Raw genomic sequence first — 26,691 nt, 5'->3', positions numbered from 1 at the left:
CCTTTTGGTTCAAGAGCATCCCCAGTGGCAAATGTTCTGTTAAGTTTCTTCAATGTAGATTTCGGAACTCTACATTTTGCTTCATGTGAGATGTACCTGGATTGCGATGGGCATGAGCTTATTGTCTGTCATGTAGAGCAAGCAGAGAGGAGCAGCCAAGAAGTGCTGTTTCCCATTGATCACGTTTGCAGTCACTCCATGTAGACGCTTGTAGTCAACCAGAAAGATGTTGCCTTTCTGTTTAGGTTAGGACATGAATGAGTTAGGAAGACGTCAACACCATACCAAAGAATACACACGACTTACTCAGGAGGAAACCAATAGAGCAATAACAGAACGATGAATGACAGACAGACTATTTTGACAGACCTGAACTTCCGCAACAAGGCTTTTTCCGAAAAGGGAAGCCTTCACCATGTCTTCTGTGACGGGGAAGTTCTCTGGAAGCTTGGAGCAGCGATGGATCATCATGGGGTTGATGCCGTTCAGAAGCTGGTACCCAAAAAACTCATCCTCCTTCCAGTTCTTTTCGACATATTCTAATAGATAAAAAAAAGTATCAAATAATGAGATGCTAATGGTTCCAGTAAACCATTTGAATCCATGACTTATTCAAGACAGACACCACTGACCAGACCTTACCATAAACATCAGTCTTGTGGCTATTGAAGACATGACTGAGTTCATCTAGGCTCTTCCATTGTTCCTTGTTTGTGGACAGTCCTGCTAGATTCAACTCCACCAATCTGCCGGGACAGAGAAGGAAATTAACTTCAACATGCAAAAGATTTCGTTGGATGGTGAAGTTGGTTAGAGATTGGTTTTAACACCACCAGAGTGTCCCCCAGGTGTCTGTTGTGGGTCCCTTACTCTTCATCCTCCCCCTTGGGTGGTTGATTCATGCACAGGCCACATATATTGAATATGTGTCAATCGCGATTTGATATATGTCTGCTCTTTGGGTTAAATGTGTTCCTATAGTCCTGTGTGGCCAGTTGGTAGACTATGGCTACAATGATAGTGGGTTTGATTCCTGCTGGGGCCACCAATATGAAAAATATATGCACCCACTTTAAGTTGCTTTGGCTAAAAGTGTCTGCTATATGGGATATAATGTATTATATTTATATAAAAAATAAACATACCATACATATCAAATCAAACTTTATTTGTCACATGCGCCAAATACAAGTGTAGACCTTACTGTGATATTCTTACAAACCCTTAACTCTTCTTGAAATGCACTGTTGGTTAAGTAAATATTTACCAAATAAACTAAAGTAAAAAAATAAGTAACACAATAACATAACAATGCTATATACAGGGGTTACCGGTACCGAGTCAATGTGCGGGGGTACAGGTTAGTTAAGGCAATTTGTACATGTAGGTAGGGGTGAAGTGACTATGCATTGATAAACAGTGAGTAGCAGCAGTGTATAAAACAAATTGGTGGAGGGGGGGGGGGTCAATGTAAATAGTCTGGTGGCCATTTGATTCATTGTTCAGCAGTCTTATGGGTTGGGGGTATAAGCTGTTAACGAGCCTTTTGGTCCTAGACTTGGCGCTCCGATACCGCTTGCCGTGTGTTAGCAGAGAACAGTCTGACTTGGGTGACTGGAGTCTCTGCCAACTTTATGGGCTTTCCTCTGACATCGCCTATTATATAGGTCCTGGATGGCAGGAAGCTTGACCGCAGTGATGTACTGGGCCGTACTCACTACTCTGGTACGCCTTACAGTCAGATGCCGAACATTTAACATACCAGGCGGTGATTCAAATGGTCAGGATGCTCTCGATTGTGCAGCTGTAGAACCTTTTGAGGATCTGGGGACCCATGCCAAACCTTTTCAGTCTCCTGAGGGGAAAAAGGTTTTGTCGTGATATCTTCACAACTGTCTTGGTGTGTTTGGACCATGATAGTTTGTTGGGGATGTGGACACCAAGGAACATGAAACTCGACCCGCTCCCCCACTACAGCCCAGTCGATGTTAATGTTGGCCTGTTCAGCTCGCCTTTTCCTGTTGTCCACGATCAGCTCCTTTGTCTTGCTCACATTGAGGGAGAGGTTGTTGTCCTGGCACCACACTGCCAGTTCTCTGACCTCCACCCTATAGGCTGTCTCATTGTCGGTGATCAGGGACTATGGTGACTATGGTGGTCTGCATGAAACGTGTAGGTATTACAGACTCTGTCAGGGCATCTGTAATAACATACACTGAACAAAAATATAAACGCAACATGTAACAATTTCAAAGATTTTACTGAGTTACAGTTCACATACGGAAATCAGTCAAATGAAATGCATAAATTAGGCCCTAATCAATGGATTTTACATGACTGGGAATACAGATATGCATCTGTGGTCACAGATACCTTACCTTTTTTGTAAGGTCATGTATCAGAAAACCAGTCAGTGTCGGGTGTGACCACCATTTGCCTCAGGCAGCACGAAACATCTCCATCGTTGATCACACTATTGATCATTGCCTGTGGAATGTCCCACTCCTCTTCAATGGTTGTGCAAAGTTATTGGATATTTGATGGGAACTTGAACACGTTGTCGTACATGTCGATCCAAAGCATCCAAAATATGTTCAATGTGACATGTCTGGTGAGTACGCAGGCCATGGAAGAACTGGGACATTCAGCTTCCTGGAATTGTGTACAAATCCTAGCGAAATGGGGCTATTCATTATCATGCTGAAAAGTTAGGTGATGGTGGCGGATAAATGGCACGACAATTGGCCTCAGGCTCTCGTCACTGCATTCAAATTGGCATCGATAAGATGCAATTGTGTTTGTTGTTCGTAGCTTATGCCTGCTCATACCATAACCCCACCACCACCATGGTGGGCACACTGTTTACAACGCTGACAGCAGCCAACCACTCGCCCACACAATGCCATACACACAGTTTGCCATCTGCACGGTACAGTTGAAACCGGGATTAATTTGCAAAGCAAAGAGCACACTTCTCCAGAGTGCCAGAGGCTGGAGCATTTGCCCACTGAAGACAGTTATGACAAACTGCTGTCAGGTTGAGACCCTGGTGAGGATGTAGAGCACACAGATGAGCTTTCCTGAGACGGTTTCTGACAGTTTGTGCAGAAATTCTTCGGTTGTGCAAACTCAGTTTCATAATTTGTCCGTGTGGCTGTTCTCTGATGATACCGCAGGTGAAGAAGTCGGATGTGGAGTTCCTCTGCTGGCGTGTTTACACGTGGTCTATGGTTGTGAAGCCGGTTGGACATACTGTCATTCTCTAAAACAACTTGAGGCGGTTTATGGTAGAGAAATTAACATTACATTCTCTGGAAACAGCTCTGGTGGACATTCTTGCATCCAGCATGCCAACTGCATGCTCCCTCAACTTCAGTCATCTGTGGCATTGTGTTTTGTGACAAACTGCACATTTTAGAGTAGTCTTTTATTGTCCTCAGCACAAGGTGCACCTGTGTAATGATCATGCTGTTTAATCAGCTACTTGATATACCACAACTATCAGGTGGATGGATTATCTTTGCAAAAGAGAAATACTCACTAACAAGGATGTAAACAAATTTCTCCACAAAATCTGAGAGAAATAAGCTTTTTTGAGAATATGGAACATTTCTGGAATCTTTTATTTCAGCTCATGAAACACTGGACCAATACTTTACATGTTGTTTATATTTTTGTTCAGTGTATATAACCTATATAACATTTCTGCTAAATGTCTGAATGGCTTGTTAGATATACCATTTTAGATATGATTTGCGTAGCTAAAAATATCTTTAATTTAGGCAACCCTAGCCTGAGGTGTCATTCTTGGCATCGTTGCCATATTCTACGCTTCACACTCCTGGCTGCCAAATTCCCCTCTTCTCAGGATCTTGCAATTACCTAAACAGGTCTAGGAGAATCACATCTCATTTAAAAGGAAATGTTTTCACAGGTATGTTGGGGACATGCCAACAGATTTTGACAGATTGAATACATTTCCTGGTGTTGCCTCATGGTTCTCAACCTAGGGTCCATGTAACCCTGGGGGTTCTTGGCCTGTACTTGGGAAGATTCATAAGAAAATCAGCCTAAAGCTGAAATTCACACAAAAGGGGTACTTCAGGTGTACTCCACAAAGAGCTATATGTGATTGGGGTACAGTAAGCAAAAGAAGGTTGAGAACCAGTGCTCTAACTTACGCTTTGGCTGCTGTGAACTTGAACTCCAAGTCCTTGGTGAAAGAGAAGCGGACCTCATCAGGGAGTTCAGAAGCGCTGTCAACTTTCATGATTTGGGGTAGACCCTCGGCATATATACTCCAGCTGAAGGGAACAGACATGGTAAATCAAGACGGGATACACAGCCTGTCATTCACTATTACACAACATCATACCAGACCTGGGTTGATTCTTTTTTAAGTGCAAACCCCACCCACCTGCTACTCCAGGCACGCTAAACTAAATGCTCTGAGTATTTCAAAGATTTACAATGGTATATGAACCCAGGCATAAACCATGCAAAAAGGGGGGCTTAAATAAAAATGACACGCTTATCCAGAGCAATTAGGGTTAAGTGCCTTTCTCAAGGGCATATCAAAAGATTGTTCAACTAGTCAGCTCAGGGATCCAAACCAGCAACCTTTTGGTTACTGGCTTAGCGCTCTTAACAGCTTGGCCACTGGCTGCTTTTATTACAATCGCACACCATTTTATCTGTGTGTATGAGTTATGTTTTTATTTTGATTTGTTTAAAGTTGTTATTGTATCTTTACAAATTATGAATGTTTCCATAAAGCTTACCAGTACACCTCATGGCGACTCTGCAGCTCCTTCTTTCTCTCCTCTATGGCCTCTGGGCAGGTCTCATTGAATATCAGCTTACCTTATATACAAAAGACCAGAAATGTTGATCATTTTCATGTGTTTATGGATTGGTCAACATCTTAAGAAATCCACTGTATACACTACTGTTCAAAAGTTTGGAGTCACTTAGAAATGTCCTTGTTTTCCATGAAAATATACATGAAATTAGTTGCAAAATGAATAGCAAATATAGTCAAGACATTGACAAGACTAGAAATAATGATTTTTTTATTGAAATAATAATTGTCCTTCAAACTTTGCTTTCATCAAATAATCCTCAATTTGCAGCAAGTACAGTCTTGCAGACCTTTGGCATTCTAGTTGTCAGTTTGTTGAAGTAATCTGAAGAGATTTCACCCCATGCTTCCTGAAGCACTTCCCACAAGTTGGATTGGCTTGATGGGCACTTCTTACATACCATATGGTCAAGCTGCTCCCACAACAGCTCAATATGGTGAGATCCGGTGACTGTGCTGGCCACTCCTCTATAGACAGAATACCAGCTGACTGCTTCTTCCCTAAATAGTTATTGCATAGTTTGTGATCTGAACACCTCAAACTTAGATTTGTCTGTCCATAACACTTTTTCCAATCTTCCTCTGTCCAGTTTTTGTTCTTTTGCCCATCTTAATCTTTTTTTTTATTGGCCAGTCTGAGATATGGCTTTTTCTTTGCAACTCTGCCTAGACGTTGACGTCACTGTTGACGTTGAGACTGGTGTTTTGCTGGTACTATTTAATGAAGCTGCCAGTTGAGGACTTGTGAGGCATCTGTTTCTCAAACTACACACTAATGCATTTGTCCTCTTGCTCAGTTATGCACCAGAGCCTCCCATTCGTTCTATTCTGGTTAGAGCCAGTTTGCGCTGTTCTGTGAGGGGTGTAGTTCACAGCGTTGTATGAGATCTTCAGTTTCTTGAAAATATCTGGTGTATTTCTGATCAATTTGATATTATTTTAATGGACAATTGTTTCTTTTCTTTCAAAAACAAGGATATTTCTAAGTGACCCCAAGCGTTTGAACGGTAGTGTATATCAACCATTATTCCATAAATATAGCCCCTTTCACACACATTTCAAAATAAACTATAACTACCCAGACTATTTGCAATGAACCCCTCTTTATTCTTATTAATACATTCACATACGCTGCTGCTATTCTCTGGTCATTATCTATGCACTTTACACCTAACCTTCATGGACATAGTACTTAAATGACCTTGACAACCTGTACCCCTGCACATTGACTCGGTTACCGGTACCCCTTGTACAGTGGTTTGGGAAAGTATTCACCCCCTTGGCATTTTTCCTATTTTGTTGCCTTACAACCTGGAATTTAAAATAGATTTTTTGGGGGGGGGGGTTGTAGTATCATTCGATTTCCACAACATACCTACCACTTTGAAGATGCAAAATGTTGCAGCAACTACAGCTGCAAGTCTCCTGGGGTATGTCTCTATAAGCTTGGTACATCTAGCCACTGGGACTTTTGCTCATTCTTCAAGGCAAAACTGCTCCAGTGCCTTCAAGTTGGATGGGTTCCACCGTGCTTCTACACCTGCATTGCTTGCTGTTTGGGGTTTTAGGCTGGGTTTCTGTACAGCACTTTGAGATATCAGCTGATGTACGAAGGGCTATATAAATACATTTGATTTGATTTGATTTGTGTACAGCAATGTTTAAGTCATACCACAGATTCTCAATTGGATTGAAATCTGGGCTTTGACTAGGCCATTCCAAGACATTTACATGTTTCGTCTTAAACCACTTGGGTGTTGCTTTAGCAGTATGCTTAGAGTCATTGTCCTGTTGGAAGGTGAAACCCTGTCCCAGTCTCAAATCTCTGGAAGACTGAAACCGGTTTCCCTCAAGAATTTCCCCGTATTTAATGCCATCCATCATTCCTTCAATTCTGACCAGCTTCCCAGTCCCTGGCGATGAAAAATATCCCCACAGCATAATGCTGCCCCCACCATGCTTCACTGTGTTCTCAGGATGGTGTTCTCAGGGTGATGAGAGGTGTTGGGTTTGCGCCAGACATAGCGATTTCCTTGATGACCAAAAAGCTCAATTTTAATAAGTTCTTTGGAATAGGGGGCAATATTTTCACGTCCGGATGAAAAGCGTGTCCAAAGTAAACAGCCTGCTACTCAGACCCAGAAGCTAAGATATGCATATTATTAGTATATTTGGATAGGAAACACTCTGAAGTTTCTAAAACTGTTTGAACCATGTCTGTGAGTATAACAGAACTTATTTGGCAGGCAAAACCCAGAGGACAAAGGGCTCAGATTCTTTTTTTTTGAGGTCACTCTTTTCAATGAGTTCTCATTGGGAATCCAGATGTCTAATCGACTTTCCTGCAGTTCCTATCGCTTCCACTGGATATCAACAGTCTTTAGAAATTGGTTGAGGTTTTTCCTTTGAGAAATGAAGAAGTAACACTGTTCAGAACGAGGCTCGAGTCTAGTGTACACTTTGTTAGAGGAGAGTGACCTGAAAAGCACGCTCCACTTTGCTATCCTCAGATAATAGCATTGTTTGCTTTCGCAGAAAAGCCTTTTTGAAATCTGACATGTTGGCTGGATTCACAACAAGTGTAGCTTTAATTTGGTATCTTGCATGGGTGATTTCATGAAAGTTTGATTTTTATAGTAATTTGAATTTGGAGCTCTGCATTTTCACTGGCTTTTGGCCAGGTGGGACGCTAGTGTCCCACATATCCCAGAGAGGTTAATGTGACCATATTACATTTTTCCATATGTTTGGAGAGTCTCCCACATGCCTTTTGGCAAACACCAAACGTGTTCGCTTATTTCTTTCTTTAAGCAATGGCTTTTTTTCTGGCCACTCTTCCGTAAAGCCCAGCTCTGTAGAGTGTATGGCTTAAAGTGGTCCTCAGGAGAGATACTGCAATCTCTGCTGTGGAGCTTTGCAGCTCCTTCAGGGTTATCTTTGGTCTCTCTGATTAATGCCCTCCTTGCTTGGTCTGTGAGTTTTGGTGGGCGGCCATCTCTTGGCAGGTTTGTTGTTTTGCCATATTCTTTCCATCTTTTTAATAATGGATTTAAATGGTGCCCCGTGGGATGTTCAACGTTTCTGATATTTTTTTATATCCGATCCCTCATCTGTACTTCTCCACAACTTTGTCCCTGACCTGTTGTTTGGAGAGCTCCTTGGTCTTCATGGTGCCGCTTACTTGGTGGTGCCCCTTGCTTAGTGGTGTTGCAGACTCTGGGGCCTTTCAGAACAGGCGTATATATACTGAGATCATGTGATCGATCATATGACACTTAAATAAAGTCCACCTGTGTGCAATCTAACTAATTATGTGACTTCTGAAGGTAATTGGTTGCACCAGATCTTATTTAGGAGCTTCATCACAAAGGGGGTGAATATATATGCACACACCACTTTTCCATCTTTTAGAATCTTTGAAACATGTTCTTTTTCTTCATTTAATTTATGTCCATTATATGAAATCCGAATAAAAACCTATTTAAATTACAGGTTGTAATGCAACAATATAGGAAAAACACCAAGGGGGATGAATAATTTTGCAAGGCACTGTATATAGCCTTGTTATTGTTATTATATTGTGATAGTTTTAAAAAAGGTTAATATTTGCTAAATACACTCTGCTTTGTTGGTTAAGGGCTTGTAAGTAAGCATTTCACGGTAAGGTCTAAACCTGTTGTAATTGGCACGTGACAAATAAAATTAGAGTTAAACTACAAATGACATTCAGCTAGCTGACCTGTAGCTAGGCGTCTTGGGCACAGCAGTTATATCCAAAACTAAACCTACACAATGATCTATACTGTATACCAACATACTGACCAGTGGCCTCTCTGAACACCAGACGCTCATAGCCTGAGATCCAGCGGTAACAGGGGAAGCTGGCCGTGTCTCCCTCTGGTGTGGTCACCACTACTTTAGAGCAGAACCAGTCATCGTTGATGTAGGCGAACAGGGCATACGGCTCTGTGTCCAGCACTACAAACTCCAGATGGCCCAGGGAGGAGGGACAGGACACATTGTGCTCAATCATCTACAGAGAGATAGATGACATGTTAAAATGATCCCAGCAAACAACGTTCTCTAAACATTGACTAAGTTGAGACTGCTGGTTTAGATATTTTCGAATCCCAGAATGGAGATTGTATTTGGCATTCGCAACACCCAGATGGATTGTGGTATAATACAACTTTTTTGTGAACTTACCGATCCTTGGCTGCCGGTTTTAGGGATGTACACGCGTTTACTTTCTCCCTTTGTGCCGACCAGTTTGACGTAAACACTGTTCAATGTGCCGGCAAGCAGCATTTCTCCAGTAAACACTTTCACTGTGTACTTCACCATGATGATTCTGTAAGACAAATAATTCCACACAGCAAGACAACATGTTAGACATACAGCATTAAAACTTAACTAGAACCAACTCAATGGAACCACATAAGACGATCAACTGCAACCAAATGTTTGCCACAGTCTTTTTCAAGATGAAGATGTACCATACAACTTTTTCCACATTTTGTTGTGTTACAGCGTGAATTTAAAAGGGATTAAATTGCGATTGTGTCACTGGCATTATGTTTTAGACATTATTAGAAATGAATTCAAATGTAAAATCTGAAATGTCTTGTCTCAATATTATATTCAACACCTTTTTTAGGGCAAGCCTAAGTACAAATGTGCTTAACAAGTCACATAAGTGACATGGACTCACTGTGGGTGTGTAATAATAGTATTTAAACATGATTGAGTGACGACCTCATCTATGTACCCCACACATACAGATAATTGTAAGGTCACTCAGTCGAGCAGTGAATTACAAACAGATACAACCAAAGACCAGGGAGGTATTCAATGCCTCGCAAAGAGGTGCACCTATTGTTAGATGGGTAAAAAAAAGTTGACATTGAATATCCCTTTGAGCATGGTGATGTTATTAATTACACTGTCAATACACCCAGTCACCACCCTGAACAAAACAGGACAAGGTGGGCTGTCAGATTGACAAAAACATGAGATTTACTCAAACATGTTTTGTTTCTCCTCTCAATGTGATTTCATTGCTTGCAATCAATGCAACACAAAGATTGGTGCTTTCATGCAGTTTAACAGTTTTCCCATGACTGCCTCCAGGTGACATACATACTTATTGAAATGGATGTAGAGTTATTTTTAGGACTTGAACAGTGTTACTTTATATTATGGGTGTCCATTTATCAATACATTAAACATATGTGTATATGAGTGGATGCATGCATAAATCAATAAATAAAACATTTCATAATGAAAAACATATCATTTCATGAACAAAATGGGTATTTACAGGTCGATGATGTTTGCCAACCACATTTGTGCTGCTTTGTCTACCCATTCAAAATCTATACAGTGTTTGTGAGTACTCTTACAGGTTGTTTGTTCGGTTGCGCCCAATTTCAGTCTTAAGGTCTTGATTTTTCTGCTCTTTTTTTTCACTGTTGTGTAAATGTGGAAATGTAAGGGGTGTTCAGAATTGGTGTCAAGTAGGTTCCAACTTTTGCATCATTACAAGTTAAAGCACCCACATTATGGCCGAACTGTCCGTTACCTATGTACATACATTGACTGTCCATGCGCATTTAAGACCTGGAATGCCTTAATTGTGCACCAAAGTCATGTCCACTCCACAGAGGTTACTACAAATCTGACTGAGAAGTGTTCCTTCACTGTATGTGGAGGATGGAAAACCAGTTTGAAATACAAAACTGGCAAACTACGGCGCTCGCCTGAGAAGACTGGGATGTCCAGGGGTGACAAACTCCTTGAAGCACAAAGCTGCAAGTCAGTCAAGTGCAGCCTATGGTGTTAAAAAGCCAAAGAGAGCAGAAGTTAACTTTTGCCCCACATATCCCTCAAGAGAAACAGAAGAGAGCCTCGAGGACATGTGGAAAGCTCTGCTGTCCCATGTGAAGAAAAGGAAAAACAGAGAGACAGTGAAGTTCAAAAATGGAGAAGACATTTGCATACCGGAGACATGAAGTTGTCTGATGCACCCATGGCAGAGGACTTCATGGCAAGATGGCCTGCGCTCTTTGAAGTCATTGTGGTAAGTTACCCAACAATAAGACAAGCATGGCTATGTTATCTGGGATTTGTTGGTGAAGGTAGAATATTTTTTTCCTTCAGCTTGCCACATAAGTGAGCCTTAATCAGAGTTATCACCATTTGTGCCGACTGCCTAGTTATTTCCCTCCCTATAGAGAAACCTCTTGTTTGCTGCATGTGTGATCATCTCCAGTCTATTTTCCTTTCTGCTTTTAAAATAACATCTCATTTGTTTAACTACTATTTTCAGGTCAATGCTGAGTTTAAGAGAATCACAACCCCACTCCATTCCAAATGTCTTTCTCAACGTGATATACAGTCTGATGACCTGCTGAAGTTGTTCCAAAGGAGGAAGACAGCTGGGCAGAAGACTCATATCAAGCATGGCACCTATGGCTGATGTAGGAATTCCTTATGCTTCAAAAGACATATTCATATGTGGTTCTACACCAAAAGATGATTTAAAAACTAGACATAAATAAAATAAATCCATAGATGTGGGACGAGAGTGCGTCAGAAAGGAAGTGTGAGTATATGGGTGAAGAACCAGAAAGCCTTGTACAGGAATATGTGGCATGTTCTTTTTTTTATTATTTCACCATTATTTAACCAGGTAGGCCAGTGGAGAACAAGTTCTCATTTACAACGGCGACCTGGCCAAGATAAAGCAAAGCAGTGCGACAAAAACAACAGAGTTACACAAACAAACGTACAGTCAATAACACAATGCTATTGTGTGTTAATAGATAGAAGGAAACGCTTCATTCTCTTCCTGTTCTGTGTCACCATCATATTCTATCACTAGCTATTTTGTTACTGTGTCATCTCCTCTGTCTTCCATCTTATTTCAATAGCAGCGGTTAGATGCACTTTTTAAAAATCAGAATTGTATGATTCAGATTAGACTCAGTCTTTTTGTTGTTGCATGGATGCTGAATACAGAGATCAAATTGGCTGTGTCTCAAATGTAATCTGAATAGAATGGAAATCTGGTTTAGAACCACTTCATTTTAGCCTTGTAATAGTGTTCAAATATTACCAGCAGTTCTTGATTTAGTTGACACTGAAAAGGACTCGTCTTGATTTATTTCTGTCTGTATCATACTCTTGTGCTTCATGAACTATACTTTTTTTGCAATCTAGAGTCCCGAACTAACTACTTAATTGATGAATGATTAATTTTGTATGATTGACAAATGTTGCCTTTGTGTCTTGTTCGGAGCATGGATGAAGAGTCCACCAAGGCAGCCATTGAGGAAACTACTGTGGGGGGACCATGCCGCGAGTGAGGAACCAGAGGACGCTGGGATTGTCCTTGAGGGCGTCAAGGTGCTGCAGGAACTGGGCAACGTAGCATTTGCTGTTTGGCCTGATGTATGTCATGAACCTCAGTTACCCTACTGAGCTCCACCACACCTTTGAAGTCTTTCAGAAGGTTTTTAATGGAACTGAACAGGAACAAACTTTCGAACAAAGCGGTTGCATTTGAAAACAGGCTGTTTCAGTGAGATGTTTTGTTGTGTGTTTCAGACTGTATGTTTGACTTATGTTGAACTTGTTCACAAACACCCAAAGAATGTGCATGTACAAAGATGGAGCTATTGTGATTTTGTATAGATGCCCTTAGTTTTCTGCTTATGGAAAAAGTTCAGTTTCACTTTGTAATGACTTTTATTCAAAATAATTAACATGAACAAAAATGTACACATACCTACCTCATTCTTTGTCTAACTCCTACAAAAAAATACAGTATCATTTTTTAAAACACATGAATTTTGCCTTTGTCGCTGATGCAAATGGTCTCTTGCTCCTTGGTTACACATATTTAGCATGCATTTTATATTTCCCTATTAATTTGTGTGAATACAAACACTAAGGTAGAAAATGGCAGCATTTAATCTTGTGCTTACATTAATAATGTAGAAACTTGTCCATAATACAGAGTAATGTCATCAATAAAAGAATGTTGGTTATTAAGTAGTGATCAGGTTTAGGGAACATGATCAAATCCATTTGAAGCTACACATTTAATTCAAATAAAATGAGCTTTACCAAATCATGTTAAATTGATTTTATTCCATTACAATGCATTTATGCAAATTATTATATTTGCCTCACAAAAATAATATTGTGTTTAACATGTTTCATTCATGTGGAACCGATGCACACATTTGAATTAAGTAAATTCAAAGCACCATTTTTTTTCAGTGTACCAAGATGCAGGTATCCTTCCTAACCCAGTTGCCGGAGAGGAAGGAAGCCACTCAGGGATTTCACCATGGGGACAATGGTGACTTTAAAACAGTTACCGTTCTTCAAAGGCTGCCGTTACTCCCAATACTAACCTAATTGATAGAGTGAAAAGAAGGAAGCCTGTACAGAATAAAAATATTCCAAAACATGCATCCTGTTTGCAACACGGCACTAAAGTAATATTGAAAACAATGTGGCAAAGCCATTCACCTGAATACAAGTATTATGTTTGGGGCAAATCCAAGACAACACATTACTCTTCATATTTTCACTTTATCAATGGTCTTGACTAGCCTATTGGATTACATTGGGCAGGACAAAAATAAAACAGCCTTCATTGAGAGGGGAGGCAATGTTTGGTTTTTAATTAAATAAAACAAAATGTCTTTGATGTTTCTTAAAATTAAGTATACAGGCACCAAAAGCACATCTCATTCCATACACATATGGGCAATGTGCGTCACGGCTGTATAACCTGCGTTTCCGCTGCCATAATTCATGCTATGACCAACTGCGTTACCACTAAAACCAGCTTTGGTTGGTCTTAAATATCCCTACCAGAGCTGCCTGAAATTAGCACATTGAATCATATTTTTAAGGACACAACATCAAATATTTCCACCCCTCCCATCTGAGCGCTGATGTTAGACAGGTAAATTGCTTTCTGGCAAGGTTCATATCCCTTGCTTGCTAGATAGCCAACGTTGACTAACAGGCACGTCAAACAGTGCAGCCAGAATAACAACAAAGTAGCTTCATATGGGGGGCGCTAGAGAGCGTGCTATGGAGTAGACGTACTTTGCTAGTGCTCCGCTCCATTTTGAAACAAATTAGTATTTATCTTAACGTCTCGCGACCTAAAACTTCAAACAACTTTGACAAAGGGAAAAGGCACCAAAAAAGGGAGTGCTAAACAAGATAATTTGAATGAGATAGACAACAAACCAATTTCAACGTCACCAACCCACGAGAAGTTAGCTGAAGAGGCTAGTTTCCAAGAGATCCCCACAGAGCCTACGTAAAGTGACATACTGGCTGCCATAAAGTCGCTAAGCAAGAAGGTGGACACAAGGTTGGCTGATATCTCAAAGAGTATTGGGACTTTGGCCAAAACTGTGAAGGCAACTCAGAGAAGGGTGCATGAGGTTGAGCAAACGACACTATCCCCAGACCAGGGATCTCATCTTCAAACTGGCTAGTCAAAAGTTCCCCCTTAACTTCAACGGAGCCAGGGTGGCTTTCTACCCAGATCTTACCTTGGAGGTGAGGAACCAACGGAAAGAGTATGATGAGGTACGCAACAAAAGCAGGGCGACCAACATCCGATATGGATTCCTCTTCCCAGTCCGGTTTAAGGTGACAGTCGAAGGATCAACACGTACGTTTGACAACCCAAAAGAGGCTGATCTGTTCTTGACAAGCAAGCTCCCTGGCTGAGGATACAGAACGGCTGTGTCAGCCGGCTAAATGACCAAATACAGGCCGATCTGTTCTTGACAAGCAAGCTCCCTGGCTGAGGATACAGAACGGCTGTGTCAGCCGGCTAAATGACCAAATACAGGCCGATCTGTTCTTGACAAGCAAGCTCCCTGGCTGAGGATACAGAACGGCTGTGTCAGCCGGCTAAATGACCAAATACAGGCCGATCTGTTCTTGACAAGCAAGCTCCCTGGCTGAGGATACAGAACGGCTGTGTCAGCCGGCTAAATGACCAAATACAGGCCGATCTGTTCTTGACAAGCAAGCTCCCTGGCTGAGGATACAGAACGGCTGTGTCAGCCGGCTAAATGACCAAATACAGGCCGATCTGTTCTTGACAAGCAAGCTCCCTGGCTGAGGATACAGAACGGCTGTGTCAGCCGGCTAAATGACCAAATACAGGCCGATCTGTTCTTGACAAGCAAGCTCCCTGGCTGAGGATACAGAACGGCTGTTTCAGTCGGCTAAATGACCAAATACAGGCCAGGAATGTGTTTGAATTTCCAGACTATGGCTTTTCAATTAAAAGATCAGAATTTGGGACTTACATGATAGGTGAGATGTTGTGGCTAATATAGCATTGTTTAGCACATTATGTTTTAGTGCCACTCCCCCCCAACGTGAGAGTTAAGTGTTAAGTTTTATTTAATATTAGCGTATATGTGGATGTAACGGATGTGAAACTGCTAGCTTAGTTAGCGGTGTGCGCTAAATAGCGTTTCAATCGGTTACGTCACTTGCTCCGAGACCTTGAAGTAGTAGTTCCCCTTGCTCTGCAAGGGCCGCGGCTTTTGTGGAGCGATGGGTAACGATGCTTCGAGGGTGACTGTTGTCAATGTGTGCAGAGGGTCCCTGGTTCACGCCCGGGTATGGGCGAGGGGCGGTTAAAAAAATTACTGTTACACGGAGCATCTATAGATGACAAGTTAGTTCAAGCTGTATGTCTAGACACCCTAAGGTTTGTGTGTTAGCCAAGGAGTGCTTCGTTTGGGGAAGTCACTCAGTAAAGGGACGGGAGGGGGGATGGGATCTGTGTTATGTTCACGTTTATTATTAGTACAGGTGGCATGACAAGCTCTCGTACGGCGGGACGTTTTTCTTCTGAGTTTTGTATGACAGCAACAATTTGCTCTAAAATAAGAAATTCCACAGTGACAGAGCACAGAGTAGAGCAGGTGGAATAAAGATAGTCAGCTGGAACTGTAATGGCTTAGGGCATGTGGTGAAACGAGCTAAGGTTTTTTTCTCATCTTAAATCACTGGGTGCTGACAGTGTTTCTTAAAGAAACTCATATTAAACGATCCGCTCAGGCCAAGCTACGAGTCGGCTGGATCAGTCAGATATACCCGTCTAACTTTGATGCAAAAGCGAGAGGGGTAGCAATCCTGATAAGGAAAAACATTCATTTTGTTTACTCATCCTCGATTTCAGATCCTAATGGTCGGTATAATATTGTGGCTGGTACACTGAATTCGAAACCAGTAACCTTGGTCAATTTATATGGACCCAACTTCGATGATCCATTATTCTTTCAAAGGGTATTTAAGGACATACCAAATATCTCGGATACAAGTGTTGTTGGAGGAGACTTTAACTGTACGTTAGATCCTCTTTTAGATAAACATCTATCAAGGTCACTTCAACAAATGCCAGTGTCTGTCTAAATACATTGATGACAAACCATAACATTGTCGATATTTGGAGACTGATGCACCCAACAGACAGGGATTACTCTCTTTTCATCAGTTCAATCATATTCCAGAATTGATGCACCCAACAGACAGGGATTACTCTCTTTTCATCAGTTCAATCATATTCCAGAATTGACTATTTTTTGTTGGACTCCAAACTAATTTCAGCAGCTGAGTCGGTTACCTATCACCCTATTCTAATTGCGGACCACTCTCCTCTGTCCATGGTGCTGAAACTCGACAATATGTCGACAGGTCTGCGACCGTGGTGCTTAGAGCATACCTGCTGAAAGATGAGGCTTTGTCAGTATTTGAAGGAGCAGATTGCCCTTTTCCTCAGAACTACCGACACGGGGGATGTTGACGAGTCCACGCTTTGGGAATCTCTAAAGGCTGTGATTAGAGGTTACATTATTTCTTATACAGCAGAGGGGAAGAAACTCACCAATACTAGGCTGAGAGAAATTGAAAGAGAGTTAGGGGAACAGGAGAACGTTTTTAGGACGAATTCCTCATATACAGTCCTTGAGAAGATCAAAGTTAAAATATGAATACAATACCATCCTTTCGAAATGGGTGGGCTCTTTACTTGCTAGAACGCAACAAAGTTATTTTGAACTGGGTGACTAACCACATAAATTATTATCAAGACAGCTAAGGCATGTAGAGGCATATAGAGGTATTCACAAAATAAAAGACAAGGCTAAAATAGTAACAGATCCGCAGGATATTAATAACCTTAAGGATAGGGGCAGCATTTTCACTTTTGGATAAATAGCGTGCACAATTTCAACTTCCTGCTACTCATGCCAGGAATATATTATATGCATATGATTAGTAGGTGTGGATAGAAAACTCTGAAGTTTCTAAAACTGGTTCAATCATGTCTGTGACTATAACAGAACTTATGTAGCAGGCAAACCCCAGAGGAAAAACTGTTCAGAATGTATTTTTTTTGCCTCTGACCGTTCCCGCAGTTGTCTTTGCCAAGGGATATTTGATAGCGAACATTTATAGTTCCTACAACTTCCACAGGATGTCACCAGTCTTTGGAATTGGGTTGAAGTTAATCATTGGTGCAACGAAGAAGAAGCACATCCTGGAACAACATTACTGTTGAGTTACGCAAGAGGGAAAAAGGTGCATGTTTTGTTTACTTGCTCTATTGAATACAGATTGCCCCGTCTACAATTTGATCGATTATTAACGTTTAAAAATACCTAAAGTTGTATTACAAAAGTCGTTTGAAATATTTTGGCAAAGTTTATAGGCAACTTTTGAAATGTTTTGTAGTGTTTTTTTCCCCAGATCAAACCTGCTTTATAAATGGACATTTTGGGTATACATGGACAGAATTATTCGAAAAAAAAGGACCAATTGTGATGTTTATGGGACATATTGGAGTGCCAACAAAGAAGCTCGTCAAAGGTAATGCATGTTTTATATTTTATTTCAGCGCTTTGTGTAGCGCCTGCCAGCCTAGTTATTTTGTTTACTACTGGTTGATGGGTGCATGCTATCAGAGCTTCTCATGCTTTTGCCAAAAAGCATTTTTAAAATCTGACATGTTAGCTGGATTCACAACGAGTGTAGCTTTAATTGAGTATCCTGCATGTGTGATTTAATGAATGTTTGAGTTTTAGCGTTTTATTTGAATTTGGCGCTCTGCATTTCCCGGGGCAATTGGCCACTTGAGACGCTAGCATCTCACTATCCCCAAGAGGTTTTAATAAATGCTTTGCGCAGTTCTACTCAGAGCTATGCACACCCAATGGCGTCAGTGGTAACCAATCAAGAAATGTCGCAGTCATTCCGCTTGTTCAAGGGGTGCCGACAGGGGTGCCCTATTTCGCCTGCTCTCTTCGCTATAGCCATGGAACCCCTTGCTACTCTCATTCGGGCATGTGCAGATATAGCTTCTGTTAAATATAAAGGACACACAGCACAACATTTCCCTATATGTGCAGACGATGTTCATTTGTTTTTGTCCAGGCCTAAAACTTCTATTCCACCCTTACTTAACTTGATAAACACATTTGGCTCCTTCTCTGGCTACAAGATAAACTGGCAAAAAGTTAGGAAATTATGATTAATATGACTGAACAAATCATTTTAAATGGAACTGTAAGTAAACTTATACTCTGTTATATTATATCTGATTAACAATATGAGTTCATAAGAAGAAATTGTGTGACAGGACAAGGAGGAATAGAATGTTAATGAACACCATTTCTACTGGGCAGGAACAAATGGGTTGTGGACTGTGTAAACACATAAGGTCGTTAGCCTATGGTTGACCCAACCTGAAATTTAGCTCTGGGGTTTTTAGATTAGGCAGTGAGTGCATTCCTAGGGTTTCTGTTAATTAAACCTGTCAGTTCAGTGGTGACCGATAATGTTGAGGGGTCAAAAGTTATCTGGGAGTGTGTTGGTAAGTTGGAATGAACTCTTCACCTTACTTTGTCCTGTCGAGAGGGGGGTTCGTTTAAGACAGTGAAATGACGTCATGATCTGTATTTAAACAGATGCTTTTGTTTTGAGTGGTAGCGTGCTCCGATAATAAATTCTATTACCTATTATTTAAAGACTGGTCTGCGTCTATTTTATGCAACAAGAAATCTTACAAATTCTCATAAAATAGATGAAGGGCTTTCAATTGATGAAAGCACATTGGCATAATTAAATTATACTAACAATTGGTCCTTCGAGTGGATTCCACAAACTTCTCTGTCGTCCGAAGGGAAAAGCCGAAACCGTGCGCACGGACGAGGTTGGACTCGTTGTTAAAGTCCTGGCCTCCAGCAGAGGTTTATTAACAGGCCGGTATATACATTTACATTTACATTTAAGTCATTTAGCAGACGCTCTTATCCAGAGCGACTTACATACATAATATACATCTTAGGTCGACAGAGAACGTGACGGAATCGAACCGGCATTGCTTTTCCCAGTCTACAGGACAAAGGTAAATAGTCTTTATTCTCGAATTTGGGAGGAATTACTTAAGATACTTTTGATTGAAGGTGCTAAAGGAGTTTGGATTTAATCAATGATAGTTGCTTGAATATTTTGAACAAATACAATGGGTTTCTACTTTGTGGGTAACCAAAATCGATAGGAAGTAAGCGAGTCTGAAATGACTCGTGGTAAGGTGCACTACCGAAAGTAAACTAGGACTTAATCAATCTTGGCCTTGCAAACCAAAATATTTTTTTAAGGGTGGGATATAGTAAGTATTGTTAGATGGGACGTTCATTCTGTACAAATAGGATAGCTATTAATTCAATAAACATACCTAAATAAAGTGTTTACCTAGTAGTCTATCTGTATATGGGAAGTAGTCTGACTATGAAAAGTAGCAGATAGATATATTAAAACAGGTGAGGATAAATTAGGCTTGGTGAGAAGGCAGGGCAATTCTAGGCGAACATAATCATTGAACCCATTCAATACTGAAAGAGATTAATATCCAGGGAGGAGAGGGAAGCTAATTCTAGAGTAGTGAGATATAAGATATTAATTAACGTTGAAAGTCCCAAGGAACAATAGTTTATAATGAGCTTATAATTGTATACGGGTGAAATGTAATGTCCAAATCAAAAGTCAACTATAGATGAGGTTTCCAGGAAGGAGAATACATACTGATTATCATTAAAGAGTCACACAAATAGTCAGACAGAAAAGTAACTAAATAATGTAAAAAAGCAGAATAAACAGGGGTTATATAAAGCCAGAATCTGGCTTTCGGAAGCTAGAAAAAGAGATAAAGAAAAGAGTTGTAAACCCAAAGAGAGCCAAGATGCGCTCCCCTCTGCTCCCGCAGATGAAAAAAATGGCCGTTTGTGCGGGGGTGCGAGTAAAAAACTATATCCTTCTCTAGTAGAGCAAGCATACAGAGGTAATTCGGACGACGAGGTGGTGATTCCTCGGAGGAAAGGGCAATTGCCGCTCCATGCTGGGCCACCCCAGCTTATAATATGGGAGCGGATGATGGGAGGCCAGTGGTAAAGGGAGGTGAAGAGAGGGAACAGAAATTGGAGAGAGTCTGGACAGAGGCTCAGGCAGTGAAGGAGACAGATAGATCGGAGAGGGGAGAATATCAGACACAGTCACCGAATCATAACCGATCAGGGCTGATTAGAAAAACCTCCGAAATAGGAGAGAAAAATACACCGAAGCCTATGAGAGCTTTCCAGCATAATAAAGGGGAAAATGAAAGTGTAGAAAGAGGATCTGTACCCCCTAATAGAGTTACCCAATCCCCAGGCGGGGGAGGGAGATCATGAACCTATTGATCGGGTCTATAGACCTTGGACGTAGAAAAGGCAGAAGAAGGTATCCCGCACCCGAAGACAGGAATGGCAGGTTTTGAGAGAGATCTGAATGGACTTAGCGTCCAGTTTCAGGCTAAACAGGGGAGGTGGAAAGAGCAGTTAGAACCATAGTGGGAAAGGATTGGTTTGCTGTGCGCGGGGCCTAGGTGCCAACGAGGAATAATGGGGACATTATACAGTGGAGCGCGGGACCTGGAGAGCCATTCAGGGCAAAAATTACAGAATTATGCGCTAACCTAACAGAACATTACCACCGAAACGCCGATTTTCTAAGGTAACTGAATGTAGACAGGGAGAAGGTGAGACAGTCAGTCAGTATCTAGAACGTTTAAAATATGTATTCAATGCTAACAGTGGTACGCCAGAACCAGCCCCATTGGTGGGGGGGGATCAAAATACCCCTTATAATAAACAGCTAAAAATAGCCTTTTTAACTGGAATGTGCGTCGAAATCAGTAAGGAGGTGAAAAATAATTTAGTGGGGTGTGGGTTGGTATGAACAGCACGGACAGGCAGAAAAAAGAAAAAGAGAAAATAGGAAAAATGAGTTCTTGATGGCAATGTTAGAAGACAGAGCGACAGGAGGTGGTAACAGAGAAAATAGCCAGCTGAAATGATACAATTGTAACAAAATTGAACATTTCGCCCGGGAGTGTAAACACTCCCTACAAAGACCACCAATATTGTAGTTTAACTGAGGGAAAGGTAAGAGGCGACAATTGGGTAAAGAAAAAGGGTCAGATACGAAGGGAGCGAGATTAATGAGAATCCTAATTGAGGAAAAACTTTGGGCGTTTAAATTAGTGCTATTTTCTGTTGTTCAGATGCCGGAGTAACAAATACAGATAACTGTAAATTGGGTCTATTTGCGGAGAATCTCAATTCCATAGCATTGGTGGTATAGTGGTGAGTGTAAGTCTCACAACCTGCAGTCCAGGGTTCGGTTCCCAGCTGAGGTGTAAAAAATAATTATATATGTCTGAGTTTTTGGTTGTAATTAAACTAATTGTTTTGCAGAGAAAGTTAGTCACTAGTATTGGTATAAGATATAAACTGAACGTTTTAAATAGTTTGTTTGGTTCAAATTGAAAGACTAATTCATTCAACTTAAAATAAGAACGGAGATTTTGATGCAAGACGATGTCTGTTCACTAAATGATTTGTTGGGAATAATACATTGGGAATAGAGTCGTAATTAAAATGCTAAATCAAAGACGAGACAGTAACTTAAATCAAATTAATTCTGAATAATAACGGGGAACAATTACGATAGATTTGTGTCCATCGAAATGTTTTTATAAAATTAGCGAATTGAGAGATGTTGATTGATGTTGTAAACTCTAATTCAGGATTCAACAGATGTGATAAATTAGGTTTGGTTTATCGAACCCGAAATACTGTTGTTGCAGACAGCCAACCATTATTTACAATGACTTGAAAATCGTTGCGATATGAGTCAAGATTGAGCGCTTGTTGATGACACTCGCGAGGTTTCCGTCGCCACGGAAATGATGTCTTGACTGGGTGTAACGGAGAAAATGGTTTGTGTCTTTTAGAAGGAAATGCGTGCATTATTGTTGAGTCACTTTTCAGAAGTTGATAAAAATTTCAAAATGAGTATGTAAGTCGTCAGGAAAGATGCTAAAAACTAGCAGCTGATTCGCTAGGTGGGTATCATTGATTTGTGGCGTTTATTTGGACTGTAATTAGGCCATGAGAAAGAGAGATTGAATGTCTGAATCATAAAACATCGTGATAATGGATTCTGATGGTTATTGATTCTTGGTTTGATCGTTTAAGTAACACCAGTGAATTTGAGCACTGTTTCCATTATGTGGAACAGTGTCAGGGTATTAATGGTGAAAAGCAACCTCTATAGTAAAACATAATTGTATATGTTTCGGTAAACTAGCTAGGTTGAATTTGTTTATTTGAGCATTTCCCTTGATACGTAGACATACGTAACAGGGGCAAGTTGTTTTTCCTCGAGGAACACGCAGATGGTGTTTTGTTTTATTGAGATGTAAATGTGAATTGAAGGAGCCAAGGGAAAATACGTTATTTTTATTAAATATCTGGGATTATAATCTTGGGGAGAATGAGGCCATAAACGACCAAATTGGAAAGGCCTGGAAGTTGATTAATCATTAAGGTTTGCAAATATATACACATAAAACATTTGTTAGGACTATTTGTTTTGGTGCAAAGGTATTTTAAAGAGGCACGCTCAAATACGGAACTTTATGAGTTTTAAATTACACAAGTGAATTTAGATTTTAAGGATAAAGGGTTCTTTAATATGTCTAATGTAGTATAGAACTTGACTATAAAAGGGTGGGTTGACTTATTGACCTTATCATGACTGTCTGAGGTCTGATCAGCCTCAGGGGAGAGTCATTGGTATAATGAATGTGGTCATATTGAGTTACTAGTTTTAAGGTAAATTCATTATAAAGGAGTTTAGGTTAGGTTAGAATTATTGTTTGAACTGAAAATGAGAAAGTGGTTCAGGATTCTGTTTTACAACATTAGCTGTGAAGTTTTTGAATGGGCTATTAACAGAGAAAAAATAATCCTATTTATCATTGAGAATAAATAGGGGAAGATAAGATACATTGAGGTTGGGATAGGAGATATATTAAGCCAATAGGGCAGGGAATTACATAGAAAAATAAGTTTCAGTTCTTAGGGGTGATAAATTACTGTAGATAAGGAATTCTGCACTTTGCAACATATATTAAATTCATGTTATTGTCAGATAGAATACTGAGGGTCCCTGAAAGAAGGATTTTGATATGATAAGCATTTGTTTTGAATTTGTTTGACTATTAAGAGTTTTTAAAAATAGTATTACATTTAACAGGTATATAGGACATCTTTGATGATTTAGGATTATTGTTAGGATTAAGATCGGTTGATTAAGGAAATGTAAGGACTTTAGAGATTGACACTCATAGACATGTTTTTTCTAAAATCAATGATTTTAGATAAAGGCAAACAGTGAGAAGCTTAGTGGTATTTGAGAGATATGAGAGAAAAGGTTTAAATTGGTAAATATATATTTAAGAAAATATATAAGTAGCGCAGATAGTTCTTAAGTAGATAAGAAACTTGACAGGGAATTGGTACTGGATTGACATGAATGGACGCCCAAGGGAGAATTGGACATGTGGAAAACTAAAAGGGGCTCCTACATGATGATGTCAGACATTAGGATAATTTACTAATCTTACCTAAGTCATTGTTTAAGAGTAGGCAAGGTTGTTACCCTGGCAGAGCCAGGTAACAAAAGGGGGATGGGTAAATTGTGTTCTAGAATAGGATGTGACCTACGGGATAATTAACTGATAAAAAAAAATAATAATAATAATTATTAGCTAATAATAGAACACATGAGAAACTGTTTGTTAACCAAACCTGTATGTCCAAGATTTTATGCACTACAGGTGAATTACAGGTGAAGTCACTCAATCCAGTCCCTGAGGCCTGTTGGGGACCATACCAAGGATTCCTGGTGACAGCTAGCAGAAAGAACTACCCGGGTTCATATCACACGGCGGGAGGGTAGGACACATTGGCACTGTCGAACAATAACAGAGTTCGGGAGGAGAACTGGAATTAACAGAATTCTGGGGGCCATCTCTCGAATGAAAAATAACTTACCTGTCCTTTCCTCACTGTTCTTGTTCATAGAAGTGAAAATGTGTCTGACTCTTGCTAATGATGTGTTTTCTGGAAGAGGGTGGGTCTTTATAGGTGAGCTGTCCATCCTGTGCTGTATGGTTGGAGATCTTAATACCACACCATGAACCCGAGAAGGCCAGAGGATAATATTGACATAGTTAAACGAGAAATTAGTATTAACCAAGCATAAGAGATCACTTGATCTGGATAAACAGGAAGTGAGAGTAGGATAGGGAGGGATGTCTCAGTGGAGTTATGTAAACCAAGTGGTGTCTGACTCCTTGGCAGTACAGGACTAAAAGTAGCTATTATGGAAGACATATATGCAAGTCTCTGTGTAGTTCATGGAAACAAGTTATAGCTCACACCATGTGAGAAGGCTACATAAATCTACATACCCAGCATGGAAGGAGATGGAGTGTAGTGAAAGTAAGGGTTTCAGTTGATAACCTAGTGCATTCCAGGTAGAAAAAGTTAAAGCAGCTGGTTGTTCTATAGGCAGCAGAATACAAGCAGAGTCCCTGACAAAGCAGATACTGACGGTGGAGTTGTCCAGAGCCAAGAGCCGGTGTGGATAGTTCAGAAATGGAATTATTCACCTAAGGGAACAGCCTGTATGGTAAAGCTATTCATGGAAGCAGGAAAGCCAGATAATAAGTTGTATGGATTTGCACTATTTATATCCACATGTTCCTCTGAAATCTGAGCTTCCTCCTTTCACAGAGGCAACGGGAGACTGTTAATTGTTTGATTCAGTATAGTACTCCTGAGAAATGTGAGGTAAAATCAGTACTGCAATAGGACAGATAATGTTACTTCTGATGCGACCAATGAGTGATTTGGCAGACTGGTTGAGATCTGGGGATTTCAGTAAGATAAGGAGGCTCAGGGCTCACATCTGTTGAATGTGTGGGAGAATGACATGATGGCCGAGTATTACTGGCTAATTGAACAGAGGTATGTGTACTGGTACATTTTGAGAATGCCCTTTACACTCATTGTGTTGACTAAACAGGAGAAAAGTACTCTGACTGGTTCTTTTGATGATAGGGTTTGTATTAATAACATTGTGGTTCCAAGGGTGGCAGATGAGATCAAAGCTATAGATTAGATCCTGGCAGGATTAGAGTCAAGTATTTTTTGGTGGTCCACTCTCAATGAGAATGTGGATTGGATCAATTATATATTTTAAAAATCCACAGCGCTTCACCAATGATATCAGAGATGTAATGAATGACTTGGCAGAATAGAATAGTCTTGGATGTTTGCTGGCTGAAGAGGGTGGGAGTGTATAGGTAATTTGACTCCGGGATATACAGTTAGGATGGATCAGTGACCAAGGCCTTGTCTGGTTTACACACCCTAGTTCACGAGTTGGAAATAAACTCAGGGTGGATACTTCTTTGGCTTATTGGGTTGACAGTGTGTCTGGAAGATGGAAAAAGGTTATGATTACTGTGTTACCTTCACCTGTGTGGCTGTGTTAGTTTTGTACGGACGTGGTTGATTGAGTGTATGAAAGTTATCATTTCCAGGACTCTGGAGAAATTGATGACACTTCAGATGGAGATATATGGACCAATTCTAAGCTCTGACCAGTGGAATGATGAATACAGGACCCTGGGTTCAGTGGAGGAATCTGGTTCTTTTAATTATGAGGAACCAATGTTAGACTGGACAATATTTGATGTTTAGGAAATGTAGATGTTCTCTTATTTCAATGTATAGACTTTTTTTCATGAAGATGAACAGAAAATCCTGATAAGTAGAATTAAGATTCTGATGTAGGATAGAACAGTCATGGAAGTTGATTATGTACATACATGTATTGGTTGTCTTCTTTTAGTATATCATTGATATTTCCATGTAGTGTTAAATGTTGGTATGAGTTGTTAAGTCATTTTGAGGGTGGATTGTTAGGAAATTATGATTAATATGACTGAACAAATCATTTTAAATGGAACTGTAAGTAAACTTATACTCTGTTATATTATCTGATTAACAATATGAGTTCATAAGAAGAAATTGTGTGACAGGACAAGGAGGAATAGAATGTTAATGAACACCATTTCTACTGGGCAGGAACAAATGGGTTGTGGACTGTGTAAACACATAAGGTCGTTAGCCTATGGTTGACCCAACCTGAAATTTAGCTCTGGGGTTTTTAGATTAGGCAGTGAGTGCATTCCTAGGGTTTCTGTTAATTAAACCTGTCAGTTCAGTGGTGATCGATAATGTTGAGGGGTCAAAAGTTATCTGGGAGTGTGTTGGTAAGTTAGAATGAACTCTTCACCTTACTTTGTCCTGTCG

The 26,691-nt window shown here is 40.3% G+C and overlaps 1 pseudogene; it reads right to left on the bottom strand.

Annotated features, from left to right (window-relative positions):
• LOC118375032 (hydroperoxide isomerase ALOXE3-like) overlaps positions 1 to 26,691 on the bottom strand; it is a 48,756-nt pseudogene that overhangs the window by 18,952 nt on the left and 3,113 nt on the right.

This window comes from Oncorhynchus keta, chromosome 16 (assembly GCF_023373465.1).
Source record: "Oncorhynchus keta strain PuntledgeMale-10-30-2019 chromosome 16, Oket_V2, whole genome shotgun sequence".
NCBI classification, from domain to species: Eukaryota; Metazoa; Chordata; class Actinopteri; order Salmoniformes; family Salmonidae; genus Oncorhynchus; species Oncorhynchus keta.
This window is presented reverse-complemented; position numbering and strand designations above follow the sequence as displayed.